Below are 26524 nucleotides of genomic sequence, written 5' to 3' on the forward strand. Positions count from 1 at the left end.
GGAAGCAGGATTCAGAGAGAATAGACTGTAAATGTTTCTTATCAGACTTAAGAAGATGCCGGACTCTTAGTTAATTCTCTCTTGGATCAGGAAAAAGACCTGGAAAGGGAGGGAGATTCTCTATAGATGTAGATTTTTTCCACAAGAGACAGCTTTGCAAGGCCACCTCAAAATATGTCTCAGAAACATATTTTTCTGTAACGTACTTTAACTTCTTTTAGGGCCTGCTATCTGTCATGCTGGTATCTTATTGCTACAGAGAGTTTGTTTTGTCTGTCTTAAGGTCTGTTTTAATGTTAATGCTGGTCAGCTGTGCCTGCATTCCAAAGGGAGGAGGATCTAATCAGGCATGTTTGACTCCTTTCCATCATGACCTGAACTACTTTTTCAGGTTAACTTTGGAACGCCCTTGCTATAGAAGAGGGGTCCATTTAGTTGTATGGGGGTTAGAATTTTAGTTTTGATTTACATAAGTCTCAACAATTTAAAAATGCTGAAATATACGAAGTATCTACTTCAACTACAATGGAATGAAACTAGAATTCAATAACAGAAGGCAAACTGAACATTCCCAGATACATGGAAAATAAAAAAACACATTCCTAAATGACCTAAAGATGAAAGAAGAAATCAAAAGGTAAATTAGAGAATACCTATAGGAGATGTGTTTTCTTGCATCATATATAGTGTCCTAGCCAATCAGCAATGCTACATTCCGGAGAGGCACATAGCTGTTTAATTGAACTGCTGTCTTCTCAGGGCTAAGAGACGGACTAAAGAGATACGGGATTATATATTTTAACGTGTTCTTTTCTGTCTATCCCAATTTATCTTTCCACTTTTTTGTCTGTCTCTATCTAATAACCTCTAAGCCAAATCTCTCCAAAGCTAACAAGCTGGCTTTTAATATATAAAACTTTTTTTTAAGTTTCAAAGTGTGGATTGAAGGAAATCAAAATATTTTACCTCAAAATAATTTTTTAACATATTTTTGAATAGTTGCCACAGGGCCAGCTGATTGAAATAGCCCTGCAAAGCTGGCTTTTGAGGAGAAATTTGCATCTGTAGAGAATCTCCATTAATGCATCCAGGTCTTCCCTTTCCAGGCCTTTCCTGAATCTAGGAGGGACTGACACATTTGAAAGTCTGAAAAGAAACATTTATCATCTATTGTCTCTAAGGGCTACTGCCTCTGAGGCTTCATCTACATAACAAGACCCCCTGTGCTAGCCAAGCCTCTTCCTTTGTCCCTCTTATAACTTGTCTTGCCAATAAAACCAGATTTACCAACATAATCTGTTTTTGCCCATGCTCTGAGACTGTGTAGTTTCTATAACCTCAAGATGGTATAAAAGCTTCTGTACCTCATTAGGGGTTTGGACCTTACTCTGAAGGCTGCCTTGTGCACATTTTAAATAAACGTGTAGGCCTTTTCTCCTATAAAAAAGAAAAGAAAGAAAATACCTTTAGACAAATGAAAATGAAGCACAACATATCAAAACTTAGGCATATACCATTTTAATGTAGCATATATCACTTTAATATAGGCATGTACCACTGCCAGCATTGGTTAGAGTCAGTAACCTAACCTTCCGCCTTAAGACACTAGAAAAAGAAGAAAAGAACAAACAAAACCTAAAGCAAGCAGAAGGGAGAAAATAAGAGCAAACAGAGCAGGAATTGATGAAACGGGAACAGAAAAACTATAGAGAAAATCAATGAAGCAAAATCTGGATATTTGACAGCACAAACAGAATTGACAAGTATGTAATTAGACTGACCAAAAAAGAATGAGCGAAGACAGAATCTGAATTGAAAGAGTGGACATTACCACCAACACTGCGAAAAATAAAAAAGATGAGAAAGGATTACTATAAACAAATTGTACCATAATACATTTTATAATTTAGATAAAATGGACAAATTCCTAGAAAGACACTAATTATCAACACTGACTCAAGAAGAAATAGATAATCTGAATAGACTTAAAACAAGTAAGGTGATCTGAATTTGTAATCAAAACAATAACCACAAAGAAAAGTCCAGACCCAGATGTCTTCACTTCACTTCATTCTATTAATATTTAAAGAAGAATTAACACCAAATTTTTATTAACATCTCCAAAAAATAAGAGGAAGGAACACTTCCCAACTCATTCTATGAGGGTAATATTACCCTGATACTGAAGCCAGACAAAGATATCACAAAGAAAAAAGAAAAAAAACTACAGACCAGTATTTCTTATGACTATGGACTAAAAAATCCTCAACTAAACACTAGCAAAACAAACACAGTAACATATGAAAAGAATTATACATGACAACAGAGAAGAATTTATCCCAGGAATGAAAGGTTTGTTTTCACATCCAAAAATCAATCAATGTACCATACCAAAAGAATAAAAAACCCAAATCACATGATTATCTCAACAATTTCAGAAAAAAAATTAGACAAACTCCAACACTTTTTGACCATAAAAAACACTCATCAGAACTTGATTTCTGGCCCAGCATGAAAAGAGTTTTAAAGTCATCACTCTGTTATAAACAGGTAAGAAGCTGAACAAACTAAAAAAATCAACAAGTCTTCTTAGATCTGTCAGAGAAGTGAGGTCTCAGGGAAAATTACTGTCCTCAAAATTGGAGAGAAAGACAGGTGGATGGAGGGAATCAAAACTTAGTGGAGCAGAAACTCAAAATGAGAAACCTCCATAGAAGCCAGTAATGGGTTAGGAAAACCCAAACAATTGCTAGACGCTCAGTGTGGACAAGTCTGATAGTTAAAAAATAAAAAAGGATGGGCACGGTGGCTCACACCTGTAATCCCAGCACTTTGGGAGGCTGAGCTGGGCATATCACCTGAGGTCGGGAGTTCAAGACCAGCCTGACCAACATGGGGAAACCCCATTTCTACTAAAAATACAAAATTAGTCAGGTGTAGTGGCGCATGCCTGTAATCCCAGCTACTCAGAGGCTGAGGCAGGAGAATCGCTTGAACCTAGGAGGTAGAAGTTGCAGTAAGCTGAGATTGCACCATTGCACTCCAGCCTGGGCAACAAGAGCAAAACTCCATCTCAAAACAAACAAACAAACAAAAATCACAACTCCTCTGGGGAGCCTTGTCATAAAGCGGCCCTGACACTTTTGTGAGTTTTAACCTCAGGAGCTCTACCAGGTTCTCACAGTGAATATTGGAGAAAAATCCCCTTGTGCTTCCAGCAGGGGGAAGATAAAACCATCACTTTGAAATACACCAGAGAATTCTGTTCTTAACAAGACCTGCCCTCAAGAGAAACTATTTTACCAGAGTCTAATCTGCTAGGATTTTGTCAGAACCCAAATGACCTGGGGAAAGGGGAAACTGAACTCCAGCCCTCTCAAACTGTCCGTGTGGGGGAAAGGAAATACCCACTGTTGACATCCTTTCCCATCTCAGAGGAAGGAGGAGTGGAGGAAACTGAAAAGCAGTTGTGAAATTCACAGTTCACTGGCATAGGCTCACCAAAGGTCTGAGACCAAATCACAGGACTCTAAAACACTTCCTATTCCCTCAGCCCCTACAGCTTACCACCACATCATTGAAGGCCTATTTACTAAAGTTCCTTTTAGCTCATACATCATGTTCAACTTGGAACAAAAGTTACAAGGCATACTAAAAGGCAAAAAACTTGGTTTATGAGACAGAGCAAGCATTTGAACCAGAGTCAGATATAGAAGGGATGTTGGATTTATCAGACTGGGAATTAATAAAAACTATGACTAATATGCTAAAGCCTCTTATGGAAAAAGTAGACAACATGTAAGAACTTGATGAGTACTATAAGCAGAGAGATAGAAATTCTAAGGAAGAATTTTTTTTTTTTTTTTTTTTTTTAATGCTAGAGGTCAAAAATACTGAAACAGACATGAAGGTAGACATTTTATTAGATTTGGAACAGCTGAAGAAAGACTCTGTGAGCTTGAGGATATGTTGGTAAAAACTTCCAAAACTGAAAAGCAAAGAGAAAAAAGACTGATTCAAGAAAAGAACAGAATATTCAAGAACTGTGATACAACTACCAAAGGTGTAACATAATGGAACTATCAGAAGGAAAACAAAGTGAAAAAGGAACAGAAGAAATAATTGAAGCAATCATGACTGATAATTTTCCCGAAATTAATGTCAGATGCCAAACTGCAGATCCATAATGCTCAGGACAAATGCCCAAAATACTGCATCTAGGCATATTATTTTTAAACTTCAGAGAATCAAAGAGAAAAAAGAATCTTGAAAGATGCCCAGGGGAGGGGAGAGACACCCTACCTACAGTGTAGCAAAGATGAGAATTAAATCTTATGGAGCCTCAGAAATTATGCAAGCAAGAAGAGAGTGGAGTGAAATATTTAAAGTATCGAGAGAAAAAAAATCCACAAACCTAGAAATATGTATCCTGCAAAATGATCCTTCGCAAGTAAAGGAGAAAAAAAGACTCTCAGACAAACAAATTTGAGGGAATGTGTTGCCAGTAAAACTGCCTTGAAAGAAATGTTAAAAAAAAAAAAAAAAAAAAAAAAAAGTCCTTCAGAGAGAAGGAAAATGGTGTAAGTTAGAGACTTGGATCTACATAAAGAAAAGAAGAGCACTGGAAAAGAAATAAGTGAAGATAAAATAGAAGCTTTTATTTTGCTTAATTTAATTTAACAGATGACAGTTTGTGCAAAATAATATTAGCAGCAATGTATTTGATGGTTATAGCTTATGTATAAGTGAAATGAATGACAGAAATGACACAAGAAATGGAAGGGAGGAATTGGAAATACTTTCTTATTATGAGGTATGCTTTACATGTGAATCAGCATAATGTTACTCAAAAGTGGAATTTGATTAGTTGTAAACGTATATTGGAAACTCTTGGATACTCACTTTAAAAAGTAAAAGAAGTATAATATATATGCTAAGAAATGAGAAAAAACAGAATTGTATAAAATGCTCAACTACAAAAGGCAGAAAAAGAGTGAAGATGAAACTAGGAAAAGGAAAAAGGGGAACAAATAAAAAACTGTAACAAATATGGCAGATATTAATCTAACTACATCAGTAATCACTTTAAACATCAATGGTCTAAATGCACCCTTTAGAAAACAAAGGTTGGCAGATTAGAGCAAAAAACCAGACCCAACTATATGTTGCCTGCAAGAAACCCACCTTAAATACAAAGACACATACAGATGAAAAGTAAAAGAGAAAATTATACTAACATTAATTATAAGAAAGATAGAGTAGGATATGCTAATTTCAGACAGATCCAAGTAAGGAAAATTATGAGGAACACAGAGGAGCATTATGTAATAATAAGGGGGCCAATTTCCCCCGAAGACATAAAAATTCTTAATGTGTATGCACCTAACAACAGAGAGGCAAAACACATGGAACAAAAACTGATAGAATTGCAAGGAGAAGTAGTTGAATCCACCAGCAGAGTTGGAGTCTTCTAAACCCATCTATCAGAAATGGACAGACCCATCAGGCAGAAAATTAGTAAGGACATAGTTGAACACATCATTACAATGAATTAATTGAATATAATTGACATGTATAGACCATTTCCTCCAACAAGGCCACAATACACATTCTTTTGAAGTTCGCATAGAACATTCTCCAAGATAGTCCACATTCAGGGCCATAAAACTGATTTAAAATAATAGAAATCATCCAGTGTATGCTCTCATACCACAGTGGAATTAAACTAAAAATGGTAGCTTGAAAAACACAAATAGAAATAGAAGGAAACTTTCTTAACCTGATAGAGGGCACTCATGAAAAACAAATAGCTGACATTATATTTAATGGTGAAAGACTGGATGCTTTCCCCCTAAAATCAGAAACACATTAAGAATGTTCATTCTTGCCACTTCCGATCAACATTGTACTAGAAGTTCTAGCTAGGTCAATTAAGCAAGAAAAAAAATAAAATAAAATTCATCCAAATTGGAAAGGAAAAATTAAAATTATCTCTATTCACAGATGACATGATCTTGACATAGAATATGTTCTGTAATACATTGAAACACTATAAGAACTAATAAATTCAGCTAGTTTTCTGGATACAAAATAAATATACAAAAATCAATTGTATTTCTATACACTCGCAATGAGCAACCTGAAAATAAAATTAAGAAAATGATTCCATTTATAATGGTGTAAAAATAAACTACTTAGGAAAATTTTTAACAAAAGAAGCACAAAACTCATACACTAAAAATTATGAAACATTGTTGAAAGAAATTAAAGAAGATCTAAATAAATAAAACATACCACATGTTCATGGATAGGAAGATGTAATATTTTTAAGATGGCAATACTCCCAAAATTGAGCTACATATTTAATGCAATCTCTATCAGAATCCCAGCTGGCTTCTTTGTAAAAATTGACAAGCTGATTCTAAAATACATATGGAATTGCAAGTGACCAGGAATAGCCAAAACAATCTTGAAAAAGAAGAACAAAATTGGAAAACTCACAGTCCCTGATTTCAAAACTTACTACAAAGCAACAGTAATCAAGACAAAGTGGTACTGGCAAAAGAATAGACATATGGATTGTATGTATATCACATGAATCATGGAATTGAGAGCATAGAATTAAACTCTCATGCTTATGGTTGATTGATTTTCAACAAGGGTACCAAGACACTTCACTAAGGAAAAAAATCGTTTTTTGACAACTGGTAGTGGTACAACAGAATATCCCTATAGAAAAGAATGAAGTCAGATCCCTACCTCACACTATATACAAAAATTAGTTCAAAATAGATATAAAACCTAATTTTAAGAACTAATATAGTAAAACTCTTAAAAGAAAACATAGTAGTACATCTTCATGTCTTTGAATTCTTAGATGGGAATCATGGAGTCTCATATATGACACCAATGGTACAAGCAACAACAACAAAAATACCCCATAGCCTTGGCCCAAAGGCTCCTTCAGCTGGTAAACAACTTCAGCAAAGTTTCAGAATACAAAATCAACGTACAAAAATCACTAGCTTTCCCATACACCAACAACAGCCAAGTCAAGAGCCAGATTAGGAAGACAATCTCATTCACAATTGCCACAAAAAGAATACAATACCTAGGAATACATCTAACCAGGGAGGTGAAAGATCTTTACAATGAGAATTACAAAACACTGTGGAAAGAAATCAGAGAAGACACAAGCAAATGGAAAACATCCCATGATCATGGATAGGAAGAATCAATACCATTAAAAGGCCTATATACTGCCGAAAGCAAATCACAGATTCAATGCTATTCCTATCAAACTATCAATGGCATTCTTCACAGAACTAGAAAAGACTATTGTAAAATTCATATGGAACCAAGAAGAGAGCAAAAATAGCCAAGGCAATCCTAAGCAAAAAGCTGGAGGCATCACATTACCCAACTTCAAAGTATACTACAGGGCTACAGTAACCAAAACAGCATAGTACTGGTACAAAAACAATCAAATAGACCAATGGAACAGAATAGAGAGTCCAGAAATAAGGCTTCACACCTATGACTGTCTGATCTTCAACAAAGCTAACAACAACAACAACAAAAAAGCAATGGGGAAAGGACTCCTTTTTCAATAAATGGTGTTGGGATAACAAGCTAGCCATATGCAGAAGATTGGAGGTGGACCCCTTCTTTACACCATATACAAAAATCAACTCGAGATGGATTAAAGACTTAAATGTAAAACCAAAAACTATAAAAACCCTGGAAGACAACTTAGGCAATACCATCCTGGACACAGGAATGGGCAAAGATTTCATGACAAAGACACCAAAAACAATCTGAACAAAAGCAAAAGTTGACAAATGGAATCTAATTAAACTTAAGAGCTTCTGCATAGCAAAGGAGACTATCAACAGAGTAAAAAGACAACCTATAGAATGGGAGAAAAAATTATAAACTACATATCTGACAAAGGTTTATCTAGCATCTATAAGAAACTTAAAAAAATTACAAGAGAAAAACAAACAACCTTATTAGAAAGTGGTCAAAGAACATGAACCAACACTTCAAAAGAAGATATACATGCAGCCAACAAGCATATGAAAAAGTTCAATATCGCTGATCATTAGAGAAGTGAACATCAAAACTACAATGAGATACCATCTCACACCAGTCAGAATAGCTATTACTAAAATGTCAAAAAATAACAGATGCTGGCAGAGTTGTGGAGAAAAGGAATATTTATACACTGTTGGTGAGGGTGTAAATTAGTTCAACTGTTGTGAAAAGCAATAAGGCTATTCCTCAAAGATCTAGAAGCAGAACTACCATTCAACCCAGCAATCCCATTACTGAGTATATGCTCAGAGGAATATAAATCATTCTATCATAAAGATACATGCACATGAATGTTAACTGTAGCACTATTCACAATAGCAAAGACATGGGATCAACCTAAATGCCCATCAATGACAGACTGGATAAAGAAAATGTGGTGCATATACATCATGGAATACTATGCAGCCATAAAAAAGAATGAAATCATGTCTTTTGCAGGAACATAGGTGGAGCTGGAGGCCATTATCCTAAGTAAACTAACACAGGAACAGAAAACCAAAGACCACGTGTTCTCACTTATAAGTGGGAGCTAAATGATAAGAATACATGAACACAAAGAAGGGAACAACACACATGGGTCTACTAGATGGTGAAGCATGGGAGGAGACAGAAGAGCAGAAAGGATAACTATTAGGTACTTGGCTTAATACTTGGGTGATGAGATGATCTGTACAACAAACCCCCTGTGACGTGCGTTCACTTATGTAACAAACCTTCACATATACCCCCAAACCTAAAATAAAGGTTAATAAAGAAAAATACAAAGATAAATATTATTTCATAAAAATGCAATTTTTTGTGTTTAATAGGACACCATCAAGAAAGTAAAAAGACAATACACAGAATGAGAGAAAATATTTATAAATAATATATCTCATGAGAGACATATAGAATTTTTTAAAATAACTCTTACAACTCAATAATGAAAAGAACCCAATTTTAAAATGTTCAAAGTATCTGGATAAACATTTCTCCAGAGAAGGTGTACAAATGGCCAATAAGCTCATGAAAAATGTTCAACATCATTAGTCATCAGAAAAAGGTAAATCAAAGCCACAATGAGATACCCTTCACACTTGTCAAGATGGCTAAAATCATTAGTCAGATAGTAACAAGGAGTAAAAAGGCTGTGGAAAAACTGAACTCTCATACACTACTAATAGTCCAGGCACTTTGGAAAACAGGGTAATAGTTCTTCAAATGGTCAAACATAGAGTTACTATATGGATGAGAAACTCCTCCTTGATATATCCAAGAGAACTGAAAACATATTTAAGCACAAAAACTTGCACATAAATATGCATGGCAGCATTACGCATAATAGCCAAAAAATAAAATCTTTGAATGGATAAACAAACTGGTATATCTGTACAATTAGATATTATTCAGCAATAAAAAGGAATGAAATGTTGATAGATGCTACAACATGGATGAACCTTGAAAACATTATGTTAAGTGAAAGAAGCCATTCATAATATTACGTGATTTCATTTACATGAAACGTGCAGCAAATCTCTAGAGATAGGAGGTAGATTTGTAATTCCTAAGGGTTAGTGGGAAGGAGTGGGAGTACAAGGGGAATGATGGCTAAAGTGTAGGGGTTTCTTTCTGAGGTGATAAAAATGGTCTGAAAGTGACTGTGGTGATGGTTGCATATATTCATAAATATACTAAACCCATTGAATTGTACTTGGACACTTGCTGTGCTAGAAATAAGCACAGGATGCTCTGGGAGCTGATGAGGGGGTTAGAAAAAGCTTTGTGGAGGAGGTGATGCTTGAGCTGGATCCTAAAATATAGGTAGAAATTGGCCTCTTGGAGAGAAAGAGAGAGAGAATAGGAAATGTAAAAGGACAAAAGAAGGAGGGTGTTAATGTCAGAGAGGACAACATGAGCAAAGATGTGAGGGAAAGTAGTAGCAATGGAAATTAAGGTTTCAGAGACATTCATGGGTCTGAGCATGACAGTTGTGAGACTCAAACATTCAGGAATGATTGGAATAAGGTCCTGATGTGATGCACATGGACTTCACACTACAGGTTAGTGGCATACGAATACACCACAAATATTGCCATGTGTTTGATCTTTATTTATCACTAAAGTGTGCTTTAACCAAAAAATATGCCATTGTAGCAATGCATGTGGGAGAAATACTGAACTGAGCAGGTCATGCAACGTAGCATAGAGCTTTTCAGAAATGGCTGCAAATTTTAAAAATTACATGTTTACTGAATTATACAAAACATTCCCCATACTTCTATAGGACAACCCGACCAGATATAAGATAGACATTTTCAAACAAGAACTATGGTGAAGGGCATTCAAAGGAAAGTCCAATGACTGTAGATGCATTTGTAAATGCTATATGGCATAATTTTGCTGCTGCTGTAGCTGTGTAGTAATTATTGATGACTGGTTTTAAGCTTTTAAAGTCCTTTAAATGTGCTTCCAAAAAATAGTATTTTAAAATAAGCTATGAAAGACATAAGGTCTGGGAATGCTGCTTTGAGCTATGAGGTTTATTCAAATAATTAAAGCTAACTGCAGCAACAGACAAATACCCATATATCAGAGACTGAATATAATAAAGGTTTATTTCTTGCTTATGTAAAATCTGATGTAATTTCCTTTTGATGCCTCAACATCTGGAGTATGTGTCCTCCAATGAAAGAGAGGAATAGAAGAGACATCAGGCTCCTAGTGGCCTTGTTCCAGAAGTTTCACCTATCATTTCTGTTCCCAGGCCATTTGCTGTGGTTTCAATGTTTATTTCCCCTCAGAATTCACATGTGGCAACTTAATCCCCAGTGTGATAATATTAAAGGTAGGCGCTTTGGGAGCTGATTATGTCATGAGGGCGCCAGCTTCATAAGTGGGACTAATGCTCTTATACAGAGATCCATGGGGTCTTGTTTGTCTTTCAACCGTGTGGGAACACATAGAAGGTGCCCTTCATGGCCGGGCAAGGTGGCTCATGCCTGTAATCCCAGGACTCTGGGAGGCCAAGGAGGGCAGATCACGAGGTCAGGAGATCGAGACCATCCTGGCTAACACAGTGAAACTCCGTCTCTACTAAAAATTAAAAAAAAAAAAAAAATTAACCGGGCGTGGTGGCAGGCGCCTGTAGTCCCAGCTACTCAGGAGGCTGAGGCAGGAGAACAGCATGAACCTGGGAGGTGGAGTTTGCAGTGAGCCGAGATTGCACCACTGCACTCCAGCCTGGGTGACAAAGTGAGACTTTGTCTAAAAAAAAAAAAAAAACAGTGCCATTCCCGAAGAATGAGTTCTCACCAGACAATGAATCTCCTGGTAACTTGATCTTGGACTTCCCAGCCCCTGAAACGGTGAGCACTATATATCTATTAGTTATAAATCATCTGCTCTGAGGTATTTTGTTACAGCATTCTGAACAGACTAAGACACTATTGGTCAGAAATAGTCATGTGGCCCAATCTACTCCAAAGGGTCCTGGGAATATATGGGAGCTCCTGGATTACTTAGTGAGCACCAGCTGCCCTTGCTAAACGTGTGGAATGAAGGGCCTGAGGTTACAGGCTGAGAGACCTCAGCCTTGGATTGGCACTAAGCCAATAACATTGGAATGGTGGGTGGGGCATAGACAAGATGGGTGAATGGGGGATGATAAAAGGAAGAGGGTACACAAGAAATGCCAAGATAGCTGGCTGAGAAGTTTAGCTCTAAATATCCAACTCAGGAATTATCTAGGCCACTGAATTTCCCCCTTCTCCCTCTAGCCATCCCTGTGAGCCCACTGGAAAATGGATTGGGTAAGGTCAAGAGGTAAAAGTGTGAAGGGATAGAGCTATTTTTGTTTGTCAGAGGTCTGGTACAGGAGAGAGAAATTTCTAAAAAATATGAAGGTGGAGTTCACTCGCCCATCCTCCTCCTGTTTCTCACTCTTGCAAATAACTGAATAGATAAATGCACTAGATTCAGATATGTGTGTGTTCTTCTTGCCCCATAGTTCACTGTGATTGTCCTGCTGCATTTTCCTTCAAGGAGAGAATATAAAGTCAGAAGAGAGGGCATCTATATAGATAAACAGTACAAAAGAAATGTTGGATGCCCAAGGTGACATTGAATAAGGAATAGAAGATGACTTTACTGAGGAAAGCAGACCTTCTCATCCCACTACAGACCTCCCCAAGGTATTCCGACCACCTGAGCTTCTCCCTCTCCCCTTTAGAAAGCATAACATGTCAAAACTGGCCCTGATAACAGCATTGGAAAATGAGGCTGGGGAAGAGGGAAAAAGAGAGTGCCACCACTGCCCATTTTACCTCCTTTCAGAGCACAGGCTGCCTCTAAAAATTCAGTAGGACCAAAAACGGTCCTTAGGTCATCATCTCCCCCCAGCCAGGGGTTAATGCTTACTGATAGCCAACAGCTTGCTTCCTGCAGCTCCAATAAACCCCAAGTGAACTGCAGGGTTTATCTTCCTGATCATAAACCAACAGATGTAACATTTGGTAGTAATGCCCTTTTCCCTGAACTAACTGAAATTTTAGTTTCCTTTGAAAGCTTTAAAACAACACTCTGGCAATGTGAATGGAGTCATTAGATAGAATTTGTAACAGCTCTCTTTCTACCTAAGGGACTAGAGGAGAGACTGACAGCAGTGACAGGTGACAACATGGTCCACTGGACCCTTTCTACAACTGGCACATACTCCCTAAATGTTGATTAGAAGGAAATCGATCCCTACTCCTGGCCCTGCAATTACCTGTCTCTGCCATAAGGCTGTGTGTGTCTCAAGAATAAGGACTTGGTCTTATGCAACTTTGCATCTCCATTACTTGTCACTGTTGGAAACACTGTGGGTGACAGAATGTATTGTATCTCTGGTGTGGGGCTGTGAGATGCACAGTACATTTTGAATAGTATAAATGAATAGATGATGCCAGATCAGAAGTCTAAGACATAGTCCCTGTATCGCAGGACATAAAAACATCATCAGTGATGGTCAGACACAATGGCTCATGCCTGTAATCCCAGCATTTTGAGAGGCCAAGGTGGGAGGATTGTTTGAGTCCAGTAGTTTGAGACCAACCTGAGTAACATAGTGAGACTCCTTGTCTACAAATTTTTTTTTTTAATTAGCCAGGTGTGGTGGTGTGCCTGTAGTCCCAGCTACTGAGGAGGCTCAGGTGGGAGGATCGCTTGAGCCCAGGAGTTCAGGGCTGCAGTGAACCATGATCACACCCAACCTGAGCAACAGAGGAAGACTCTCTCTCTAAAATATATATGTATGTCAGTGAGACAAAACTACCACACACGTAATTAAACTATAACATAGGAGAGACTTACTATATACTTTATAGCTAATTAAATACTAAATAAAAGAAATTCAGGCAGGGCGCAGTGGCTCACGCCTGTAATCCCAGCACTTTGGGAGGCCGAGACAGGTGGATCACGAGGTCAGGAGATTGAGACCATCCTGGCCAACATGGTGAAACCCCGTCTCTACTAAAAATACAAAAAAAAATTAGCCGGGCCTAGTGGTGGGCCCCTGTAGTCTCAGCTACTCGGGAGGCTGAGGCAGGAGAATGGTGTGAACCCAGGAGGCGGAGCTTGCAATAAGCCGAGATCTGAGATTGCGCCACTGCACTCCAGCCTGGGCGACTGAGCAAGACTCGGTCTCAAAAAAAAAAAAAAAAAAAGAAAGAAAGAAATTCAGAGAAAGGAGAGAGAACTGCAGGCTGCAGTGATTAAAGAAAATATAAAGTTTAACTAGAACACAAGTAACACCTTGGGGAAAAGAAGGATGATATACCAGGTGAGAGAATACACCAGGGGAGTAACAGAGAAAAGGCGATGGAAATTCACATGGGGAATATAGGAAGATACAAGAACAGTGAGAAGTAGGGTTCGAGGAATACAGTTGGATGAAACCATGGAAGGCCTTTGGACCATATTGCAGAAAAAATGCATGAGCCTCTTGAGGCTCATGAATGATGAAAATTATAAAACTAATGTTCGGTATTAAAAGTCTTTAAGAATGGTAGAGCACAAAGTATTTTCCTTCCTAGATCTCTGGCACTATCTGCAGCTGCTCCTTGACTCATATATTATTATCCAGTGCTGGTAATTCTCTGCACACATTGTGCTATTTCCTACTTCCATGTCATTGCTAAAACTGTCCCCTCTGCCTGGAAGACCCTTCTACACACACACACACACACACACACACACACACACACACACTCAGAAGCATTTCTCCCACTTTCCTCTCTCGATTTTTTTTTTTAAGATGGAGTCTTGCTCTGTTGAAAAGCTGGAGTGCAGCGGCGGGAACTCAGCTCACTTCAGTCTCCGCCTCCCGGGTTCAAGTGATTCTCCTGCCTCAGCCTCCTGAGTAGCTGGGACTACAGGCACGCACCACCACGCCGGCTAATTTTTGTATTTTTAGTAGAGATGGGGTTTCACCATGCTGGCCAGAATGATCTCAATCTCTTGACCTCATGATCTGTCCACATTGGCCTCCCAAAGTCTTGTTGATCTTTAAGATTCTGCTCATTCATCCATTTGCTAATTCAGTAAACAATTTTTTGCTGACTGTCCTGGGTATCAAATACTCTGCTAAGAGAAGGGATACAACATGAACTAAACAGGCAAGATCACTGTCTGCTCAGAACTGACTCTGGTGGAGGGAACCAACCTAACAATAGTGTACATCAGTAAACAAGGTGATGGCAGGTGTGTAATAAGTGCTGTAAAGACAATAAATGGAGAATGTTGTGTGGATTACTGGGATGTATGAGGGAATTCACACAACGCACAAATGTCTCCTTGCCCTTTTCCTCGGCACATAGCTGGACTACATTTCCCAGCCTCTTTTTGCATCTTTGTCCCAATGGAATGTTGGCAGATGTGACATACACCATTTGTAGATCAAACTTTTATAGACATGGGCATGTCTCCCCCATTTTACCAGTGAGATGTCGGCAACAAGAAAGCCCAAGGAGAAGGCAGGACCACAGGAGGGGGCCTTGAATCCTTGCATCAAGAGAGTCACTTGCCAATCAGGAGCACCCACCATGGCTATTCCATGAGTGACAAATGAACTTCATTGTCCTTAAGGCATTGTGCACCATAGCCTAACCTACCCTAATGAACATAGGGTGCTTTTGCTAGGGTGGTTGGCAAAGGCCTCTCCCAGGAGACAGCACTGGATGCAAATAAAGAATGAGAGGGAGGCAGTCAAGCCATGAGCAGGAGTACTCCTGGCAGAGGGGACAGCAGCAGTAAAGGCTCTGCACCAGGAAAGGATGTGGCATGTGAGAAGAACAAAATAAGCAGTCTGTGCAGCCACAGCATAGTGGAAAGTGGGATTAGGTAAGGCTGAAGAATCAGACAGGGGCCAGATCATTCCCAGCCACCATCTCAAGCTTTTATGTTCCCCCCGACCCCCCACCCAGTTCAGCCTGGTGACCACTATTAGAGCTCTCATAATAACCCGATGTTACTTCTATTATTACCTTTTCATCTTTTTATAATTACCTTTTTAAAATTTTTATTTATGAGATGGAGTCTCACTCTGCCACCCAAGTTGGAGTGCAGTGGCGCAACCTCGGCTCACTGCAACCTCCACCTCCCATGTTCAGGCAACTCTCATGCTTCACCCTCCTGAGTAGCTAGGATTACAGACGTGTGCCACCATGCCCAGCTAATTTTTGTATTTTTAGTAGAGATAGGATTTCACCATGTTGGCCAGGCTGGTCTTGAACTCCTGACCTCAGGTGATCCACCTGCCTTGGCCTCCCAAAGTGCCGGGACTACAGGTGCGAGCCACTGCGCCTGGCTATAATCACCTATTTATGGATGATGAGCTTTCTGAAAAACCAAGCCATTCATCTTTGAATCTCTAGCATGCATGTCAACATATACAAGTGGTTAATAAATGTTTCTGGTATAAATGGATGAAATGAATGGCGGCGTTGCAGGCCCCCATGTGACAATGGCTGGCTCTAACATGATGATAGTTGTGATAGGGAGCCAAGAAGGATGCTAAGAGACAACTCGAGTCTCCACAAACACTGCGATGTTGATTTTTTCCAGCGTGATTTGACCTCCTTTCAGGAAGTCCTTCCCTCCTCCCATCCACCCCTCCTTCAGATCCCTTCTAAGGATGACCCATTTCTAACTAAGATTTCTTCCCGATAACAGGTTGTTGAGAGCCTTCATTAAAGAGGAAGGTTTCCCCTTCAATGAAAATGACTGGAAACTGTGAAAAGACACAGTTTGAAGCTGAAGGCCCCCTGCCAATACAATGACCCAGTTAGGAACCAAAACAAAGAACAGATAAGTCAGGGGAATAAAAGTCTCCCCTTCACTACCCCAACCCCATCTTCAACTCACTGCAGTGGTTTCTAGGAAGTTTTAAACTTGAGGAGCTAAGTTCATTCCCCAGAATTGGAAAATGCCATCCCCTACCTCCAAAGTTTTTCCCAGAGAAGTGAAGATGTAATTTTCTTTACGTGAATGATGTGAGTTTTTATTCTCAGCTCTGAGAGGCAGCCTTCCCTCCCTTATCTCATGTCCGTCTCCCCCATTCATCCTGGAAAAGACACCAAGCCTCCTGGTCCCCAAAATTAAAACAACTCAGCAATGACTCACCACCTGTTAATTTTGGGGTAAGGTGGATGCTGGATGATACAACAGAGTGCTGGTAGAGTAGGGAAAAAGGGAATTATCTTCTTAAGGAAGCAGTGTTTACATATTTCTTTTGAATTATTCCCTAGTGGTAAAGGAGAGTGACGGAATACCTGTTAAGGTCTGAGGTCAGAGCTTGAAGCAGGCAGAGGCAGGCATAACATTTTTAGAAGTTTCTTGTTTTATCTTCAAAACTGTTGCAGATTTTTTTATCACACACACACACACAAACACACACACACTCTCTCTCTCCATGTTTGCATTAAAATAAAAAATAATTCTCTCTACCAAATCTTTGAATAAAATTGACAAGACAAGCACCATCAAGTTTATTCCATGGTTTCAGGTACTAATATCTCCCAAAGACCATCATTAGCCCCCAAGAGCATGAGTACTCCTAGGCTCTCAAGCTTTAGACGCTTGTTCCCAGGGCATCCATTCCTGCAGATTCCAGATAGTCACGTGTAGGGGTTGAGGTTATCTACCACGAGTTTGGATGAGACAGTATGGGAGCAGATTTCCAATCACCCATCTTTCAACCCAGTCTTCACTGAACATTTTTAGAAGGCTGTCGGGAAAGACATGGAGATAGAAGAGGACAGAATTTAACATTATGCCACTGTTTATGGCCATTGGCGGTTAAGCAACAATTCATAAAGGTGTTGTGGTTTATTTCCTTATGATCAATGAGTAGGTGAGAGATGAAGGCAGCACATCTGAAAAGGTTGACAGAGGTTGTTCACAGTGGCTCTTGGCTCTCTTTGCTCCAGTTTCTTGCGGATCTCATTCATTTCCTTTGTCCTACTCCCATATTTATTTTCCCCTTCTTGCCTTCAGCACTGCAGATTGGGAGATGACTAGTTGCTCTTACCTCTCTTGACATTTCTGGCTGTGACAGACCACAAGATAATTTTGGCTTTGGATATATTTTTTTCCAGCTAAAACATGATTTTGTCTTTCTGTTGCTCTAGCAAATTGCCATTTTCATTGCAAAAAAACATTATTCAATCAATATTTTTGCTGTATTGCCAACCCATTAAGGAAACAAAATCCTTATGGCATAGTAGTAGGACTGTGTACCATCAAAATAATTTGAGGTAGGGAAAATGGGGTTGAAAACCTTTTTTCCGCTGTCTTGGCCCTATAGAGGCATTCTTCTTCTTACCCTTCTCCTCCTCCACCCCCTCCTCCTCCCCCTCCTCCTCCTCCTCCTCCTTCTTCTTTTCCTTCTTTTTAAGAGATAGAGTCTTGCCCAGGCTGGAGTGCAGTGGCACAATCATGGCTCACTGCAGTGTCAGCCTCCCTGACTCAAGTGATCCTCCCACCTCAGCCTCCTGGAGCTGGGACTACAGGCTTGAGCCACCACGCCCAGCTACTTTTTGTATTTCTTGTAGAGACGAGGTTTCACCATATTGCCCAGACTGGGCTCAAACTTCCTGGACTCAAGCGATCTGCCTGCCTCTACCTCCCAAAGTGCTGGGATTACAGGTGTGAGCCACGGCTCCCAGAGCATCATTCATTTTTGATGAAAGAAAGAGGAGGAGAAAGAGGAAAAGGATTAAAAGAGCAAAGAAGAGGAAGCACATTAAGAAAAAAGAAATGGAAAGAGCTGCAGTCAGGACACATAGGCATTGGGAGGAAATATTATTCTAATTGGTTGACGTCCATGCTCTACTGATAATTAAATAAGTAATAGATAATAGGGTGAGAACAGTTTTCCTCCATATGGAAAGAGTGAAACCACCTCTCGATCCTCTGAAGGCTTTTCTCATTCCCTCTTAATCTCTTTTCCTAACGTAAAGTCAGGAGTCTCACATATGAATAGTATGGATAATTCCTGCCCACTGTTTGGGCTTTTGCATCTAATTAAGTGCCCACATTCAAATTTTTTTCATTTTTTTTTTGGAGATGGAGTCTTGCTCTGTCACCCAGGCTGGAGTGCAGTGGCAGATCTCGGATCACTGCAACCTCTGCCTCCTGGGTTCAAGCGATTCTCCTGCCTCAGCCTCCAAAGTAGCTACAAGCACCCGCCACCACGCCGGGCTAATTTTTTGTATTTTTGGTAGAGACGGGGTTTCACCATGTTAGCCAGGATGGTCTCGATCTCCTGACCTTGTGATCTGCCTGCCTGGCGTCCCAAAATGCTGGGATTACAGACATGAGCCACTGCTCCTGGTCCTCACAATATTTTTAATCTACTAGAAAGATGCCTTCCCACTGATAAATTTAGTATTTTCTTTTTTCTTTTGATTTAATTTTCCTTCCTGTATTTTTACCTTAAGGTCTGCCAATGTGTCAACTCTCAATCCCATGCGTAAGGACTTTTCTTTCCTGGAAAACACTATGGGCTTCCTCTATGCCCCATGTAGTCACAAGTGCTGAGGATAATGTTCTTTTCTGTCATTAAATAACAGCAAAAGTGCTTTTTATTTCTCAATAAGATCAATTTTATCCTGAGATCCACTACTCAACAACTCTCTATTTTGTTCCCACTTTAAATGTGGAAGGACAGAAGTTCCTACAGGTTGTAGACGTCTGGTGAGCTAAATAACATAATTATCTGTCCAGTATCAAGTTGCCAAAGTGCTTGACCAAATCTCAGTGTTCCAAGAAAGCCTGCTTTATTTTTAAACAATTTGCCTTGAAACTCCTTCACAATAGTATTCATTTCTGATTTATCTTTATGTCTTTGTAGCAGAAAGTGAAGATTCTAACACACTGTAGTTATGTAATGTATTTCTGATGAATGCAAGAGTAAAAATCAGCACAAGAAAACGTCAGCTTTGTCATATTGTCACAAAATAATAGCTAATGTTATTTCCGATTGAATTAAAGGGATTGAGAAAAAGGAGTGCTCTACACTTGCCACCTCAAAGGTTGAGGATGTGCCTCAAAACATTCTGTAGGAACCTGTAGGCTCTCTTAGAAACCTATTATGGCTTTGTCTTTAATGAATCTAGCTAAATCTTTAACAATCATATTTTATCCTGTATCTTTCCTTTGTGAAAGAAGCTGTTGCCATCATTTTAGTATTTCCCATGCAATTGTAACCTAAGTCAAGGTGGCTTACCAGTAAACTGGAGTTATGTATCTCTCTTGGGAACTATAGCTGTTCCTGGGAACTGATCTATACACATGCCCATGTCCCCTTTGAGAGAAAGACTCTATGAAGACTTTGAAAAGAGTTCTTGGCCAGTTGCAGTGGCTCATGCCTGTAATTCCACACTTTGGGAGGTGGAGGCATGAGGATTACTTGAGGCCAGGAGTCCAAGACTTCCTTGGACAACATAGCAAGACCATATCTCTACAAAAAACCAATTTTTAAAAAATAACTGGGCATGGTGGCTGGCACATATAGTCCCAGCTTCCTGGGAGGCTGAGGTGGGAGGATCACTTGAGCCCAGGAGTTTGAGGCTGCAGTGAGCTATAATCACATCACTGCACTCCAAACAGAGTGAAGCCCTGTCTAAGAAAAGCCAGGTATGGTGGCTCACGCCTGTAATCCCATCACTTTGGGAGGCTGAGGCGGGTGGATCACCTGAGGTCAGGAGTTCAAGACCAGCCTGACCAACATAGCGAAACCCTGTCTCTACTAAAAATACAAAAATTAGCCGAGTGTGGTGGTGGGCACCTGTAATCCCAGCTACTAGGGAGGCTGAGGCAGGAGAATCGCTTGAACGTAGGAGGAGGAGGTTGCAGTGAGCCGAGATCACACCACTGCACTCCAGCCTGGGCGACAAGAGTTAAACTTCTTCTCAAAAACAAACAAACAAACAAAACAAAGAAAGAAAAGAGTTATTTAATACACTAGGATAAGAAGGAAAAAAAGAAAAGAGCAGAGGATGAAGAAAGCAATGGAAAACTACAAGATGATACCCAGGTTCACTTTTCAAATGCAGCTTTCAGGAAGCTTTAATGGGTTCTCCAGAAGATCTATGTCTTAAAAGAGGTGGGTGACATGAGCTTAGCTTAAAGAGTGCTCACTGGGGCCTGGGAGCGGTGACTCATGCCTGTAATCTCGGCACTTTGGGAGGCCGAGGCCAGCGGATCATGAGGTCAGGAGATCGAGACCATCCTGGCTAACATCTCTACTAAAAATACAAAAAATTAGCCAGGCGTGGTGGCAGGCAGCTGTGGTCCTAGCTACTCAGGAGGCTGAGGCAGGAGAATGGCGTGAACTCGGAAGGTGGAGCTTGCAGTGAGCCAAGATCACGTCACTGCACTCCAGCCTGGGCGACAGAGTGAGACTCCATCTCAAAAAAAAAAAAAAAAAAAAAAAAAAAGAATGTTCACTGGGGACATTGCTGTGAGCAAGGTGGTGGTCAGTGACACAGATGCCTCAGTATTACAAGGCCCCACATCAGCACTCTACAATGTCAGCAATTTCCAGCTGACCAGGCGGTGAGGGATCTGTGAAGGAAGAAGTAAAGAAGCATTTCTTAATCATTGTCTTAATGCCAGGCACTTTCTGGATATTTTGCATATGCTGTCAGGTTAGTGCTCACAACAGTGTGAGGCATTATCCCCAATTTACAGGTGTGAAAACTGAGGCTCAGCGTGCAGATAACTTGCCCAAGGCCACATAATGTGCAACACATTCAAACTAAAATCTGTTGAATCCCCAAGTTCGTGTTTTTTCCTATCACATTTGGCTTTGTCCCACAGCAACCTTTGATGCAGAGAAAAAATTGTAAGGAACTCAAGAGAAAAATCACAAGGGGCTCTCCAACTGGAAGCTGGCCCTGCATAGCACCCTGGTAAGAACCATCACTCATAGAAGTCACAAGCTGTGGAAAGTCCTTCGTGTTGGTCACTGCTGTGGGCAAAGATGGGGAGCACCCACAGACCCTGAGAGCCCCTCTAGAAACAGGTTAAGGATGCTTTGCTGCTCAGAGATCTCCCCACACTCTGAAGCCTTTAAAAATGTGGGCAGGAAGGTCAGTAACCACGGTCTTCTTGCTATCAAAGCAGAAGCAGAGGTCAAGAATTTCGCCTCAGGAAACCCATAAGCAAAGAGACAGAAGCTGTAATTTTAAGTTGGGGTAAATTACGAAACCCTCACAAAAGTACTCCACCCCTCAAATTCTCAAATAGAGGAAAATGCAAAAACTCTTTGCTGTTTCTCCTAAACTTCCTGTTTTGAGCTTCAAGAATGGTCCTTAGGGAAAGAAAGATAAACAATGGTCCATGTTTACTTTCTCCACATAAGCCATATTTCTCCCTGACTTCATCTGTTCAGACCAAAAATTCCTGATCATTTTAGTCAAGTCTCATAGAGAAGCACGAAGACCACCCTTCTTGCTTAGTCCCCATTTCTTTAACCTATTAGTTAGTTCAGTTGCACTGGACGTGGTAGAATTATTGAAGATGTTAAGCTCCATGGCATCAGGAACCATGTCTCCATGTTCTATTCCTAATGCCTATATTCATGCCTGACACATAAGTTCTTTCTCCAGGACTGTTGAATTTGATTGAGTTGTTTATTGAAATTATAGAGCTGAAGAAAATTACAGAGCTGTACGGATGATATAACTCAGTCCTCAAGAAAGCAAGGTGGACTTTCCATGGATAGGCAAGTTGTGAGTGGCAGAACCAGGGCCAGAAGCCAAGTCTGGTCTATTGCTTTATGCCACAGAGCCTAAAGATTGAAGCGGGCTCAATATTATTCAACTCAGTCTCTCTTTATAACTTGGTTCTAGCTTTTAGAATTGTCTGTGATCAGATCTGACTTGTAGACTAGCTTGCTAATGATGCAATGGCCCCTAAGTGTTAAACTTGGCAATAGTTAAGGTGTTATATCAGTTAAGATGCTTTTGGAGGCAAGTGAGAGAAAATCCAAATCGACTGATTTAGGCAATAAAGAATTGTATTGCCTTGCATGAATAAAGGTCTAGAGGTAGGTCAGGTATTACATATGACTTCTCCTTGTGATCCCATGGGCCTGCCTTCTTCCTTGTTCTTATTTTCAAGTTGCCAGAGAAATGCCACAATATTATAAGGTCTCACATCAGCACTCTAAAAAGTCCAGATTAAAGGAAGAGCATCTCTCCTTGTGCCTCTCTGTTGACGGCAAGGAAACATACCTGAAACCCTTAAAAAAATTCCCTTGTATCTTGTTGGCTGAATTGCATCGTGAAACTATTCCTGACAAATGGCCCTGTCCAAGTGAATTCTATGCATTGATTGACTTAAGTCTGGGTTCCTGTGTCAGTCACTGGTCAGCAGCATGGGGTTACCATGATCAGCTTAGACCAATTAGGGTTCTTCCCTGGAGGTGGAGATCAACATGTTGAACAATGGCAAAGGGATGGTGTGAATGTTGACGGGACAATCTCAGAAGCCACTACAGTTACATAAGAAGAATATTTGCTTTATTAGCAAATGGATCATTTAGGAAAATCCATCTATGAGGAGAGGCTTCATTATACCTGAGGAAACCTAGATTATGAACAGTGTCCTTTGCCTGATTCCACACCTCTAAATTCCTCTTCTTCCCGCAGCCCTACTTCCCATCATGACCACCCCCAATCCCAGACTCTGCCCTGTCTTCACTTCCCAAGAACAGTCCTTGCTTGTGTGGCAAGACTTAAGTCTTCTGGTAAACACCTGGTGTTTAGCATCATACGACCTTTACTTCCATTCTCATCTTGCATTTGTAGCTGTTTTTATAACTGGTTTCTCCACTGATCCTAGCTCCTAATTTCCTATTGTGGGAAACTTCCTCGTACTATACTTGCCCCAGGATTGTAGCTCTTTGCTTCTTCCTTACCCAGGAACAATAGCCATGGCCGTGAACCCCCTCTCGGGGACTGCAAGCCTATTTCTGTCTGATGCCCTTCTTCCATGTTAGCTGCTTGTCTGCTCTGACCTGTTTGCCTGCATCTCTTGCTCTGAATTCTTCACACTGCACTCGTCACTCATTAGGATGCTTTGCCATCCTGGACTTCCTGCCCCAATCACTCGCCCTGATGGTGAGTCACAATCTCCACACTTTCCAGCCCTCCTCCCTGCCCTCCCTTGGAGACCCAAGGCTAGCTCCTCTCCTATTAAACTCCTACCAATTCTATCATACAGTTTGTAAAGTGTCATGCCCCATTCCTAACAGGATCATCTATTCATTAGTAGATTATTCTGAAGACATCTCCTAATCAGAAAGAGTAAAATCGTCTTCCTAGTCAGGACAAGGTTTCTGTAGAATCACAAAGCTCAGAGAGACCTTACAAAATGGCTTAGTTCAAGTTTCTAAACTTACATAATACTTGATTTTACCATTCTATATTTTTTGGTATCTGTCCTCTCTCCTTATAGTCCTTGACTACGCATTCCAAGAGAGCAAGGGCTTTTTCATATATATTCTCTATCTGGAATGGTGTCTTGAACATACATCTAAATGTTGGTGGACTGAATGAACTAGATAATCAGACTCAAGTCCAAGGTCAATTACTATCTTCAGTTGACCTTGGACTTGAGTGCTACTCAATGGTAGAGTGGGGACTGGAACTCAGGTTTTCCTATTTCTTGGGTTTTCTGTATTACAAAAGAAAATATATAGGGAATAATTGGCTTTGCAATAGTTACACGTATTTTGTTATAATACCTTCTCTCAAAGCATAATAAAGGATTTTGCAGTTGACTTCTCTTTTACCATTCACATTCCAGTAGGGGAGAAACTGTTAAAGAAAAAAAGGTATATTTATTTTTGAAGGCTTACTGAGGTAAAGAATAGTGAAGTCACCTCATCACATGGCTACGTTCGGTTTCACATTTTCATTTGCTTTTTAGACCAATAGTTACATTTCCCGATTCCCATTCTAAGGCAAAGAAAATGCTGCTAGCTTTGTCAACAACAAATAAAACATGGGTAACTACTTTGCAGGCAGTTCACATGTTCATCTTTCAGCGTCTATTATGAATCTATTATGAATCAAGCTATACTTGGCATATCTGTGAAAGAGTGTGTGAAGCTTTCTTGCAGAACAAAAAAACAATAACACCCATATTCATGAATTGTGATATTCTGGGATAACCATATGTGACTAGTGTGTCTTCAAAATATTTTATTCTGTTGATACATAAAAGGTTTGAAAATGTTGTTTTCTCGGCCTCTGATGTTCAAGGAGGCTAAAGAGCTGGCAGCCCTGAATTTTTTTCTTATTCACATGCAAAAGTTATATCTGAAACACCCTTCCAACAGAACATGTTGATCATGTCTTCAAGAGCAAAAATGTGTACCCTGCTTTTTAGGGCCACAAAAGGCATTGGACCTTATCAGAAAGTAGCTGCTAAGCTATTATAAACCCACAGGGCCTTACTAGTGCCCAGTGAGTGAACTTTCTTAATAGTACAATGGGATTGAAGGGGATTATTTTGCCTGTGACCTGGGCCTGGCATATCAACATGAGGACATCTTGTGTCTTAGAAGATGTAGAGCTGATATTTTATTTATTAATTAATGCCCTATCTAGTTACAGCAAGGATTTAAAGCAACTTATATAGAGACTTGTAGTACAAGAAGAGGAAAAAGAAAACAGGTAAAATAAGTGAGAAAAATGAAGCCAAAAGAAAATGAGGGCAGTATATAAAGTTTACATGGAACTCAATATGTAAAGGCGTAAGCCAGCGCTGGAATTACTCCCCTAAGAAACATGCGTGTATTACTTTTAGAGAACCAAGTGTATACAAATCCAAACTTTTAAGCCAAAGACCATACGAGGCTAATATTTACATTTCAAAAATATTTTTCAAACAATTTATCACTATATTTTGTAAAATGGTGAGGTTTTTTCCGTTAAAATAGATCCATGTTAGTATAGATAAAACTTTCGATTCTTTATGTATGGCCCTTTATTCTGCTGTAGGATAGGCATAAATAATTTCCATTGCATACGATGTGAGTGCACAGCAACCATTGCAGGGTATAGCACCAAGAACTATTTTGGAGATATTTAATCAAAAACATGGATCGATGGAGAACAGCTCCTCTCCAATTAGGCCAGAATTCTACACACTTGTTTAACTTATTTAATCAAAAACATGGATCGATGGAGAACAGCTCCTCTGCAATTAGGCCAGGATTCTACGCACTTGTTTAACTTCAGAGGTATAGGCTGGCTCTCAAGGAAAGGAATCACGTATCTGTTAAGTTCTAATCCTAGCTTTTTCCTGATCTTCATCCTATTAAAAACTCCTCTTATGATGCTTACTTGTCACCTCTTTGATAAGAGACCTGTTTCACCTGATAGCACCTAGCTCAGCACCTTGAATACAGTAGGTGTCTAAAATATTTCCCAAATTTTGCATGGAGAAAAAATGAACTTCATGACCTCTGAATCCACAAGTCTTATAAGTAAGAGTGAGATTCAGAATTTTCATCATATTTTAGACCAGCAATAAGGTCACTTCAGATCCCCACCCAATGCTGTTAGGACTCAGGCCCCAGGCAGCTCAGCAGTGACTTTAAAGGACAAGAGTTAGGTTGACAGGATGCAGGATGGGGCAAGAGGGAGAGAGACAGTTCCTGGGTGAGAATGAGGTGACACAGCTGGTCCTGAGATAAAAAAGATACGAGAGTTAGAGATGCACAATAAACTCTGGTGACTGCCGCGGTCAAGGATGGTCTCATGGCAAATAGGAGGACTGCCCTTTGACCTTTCCATAATTATCTCTCAAGCAGCAATGCTCTGGTGTTTCCTTCCTTCCTTCCTTCCTTCCTTCCTTCCTTCCTTCCTTCCTTCCTTCCTTCCTTCCTTCCTTC

The sequence above is a fragment of the Piliocolobus tephrosceles genome, chromosome 5 (genome assembly GCF_002776525.5).
Source record: "Piliocolobus tephrosceles isolate RC106 chromosome 5, ASM277652v3, whole genome shotgun sequence".
In the NCBI taxonomy this organism is placed as follows: Eukaryota; Metazoa; Chordata; class Mammalia; order Primates; family Cercopithecidae; genus Piliocolobus; species Piliocolobus tephrosceles.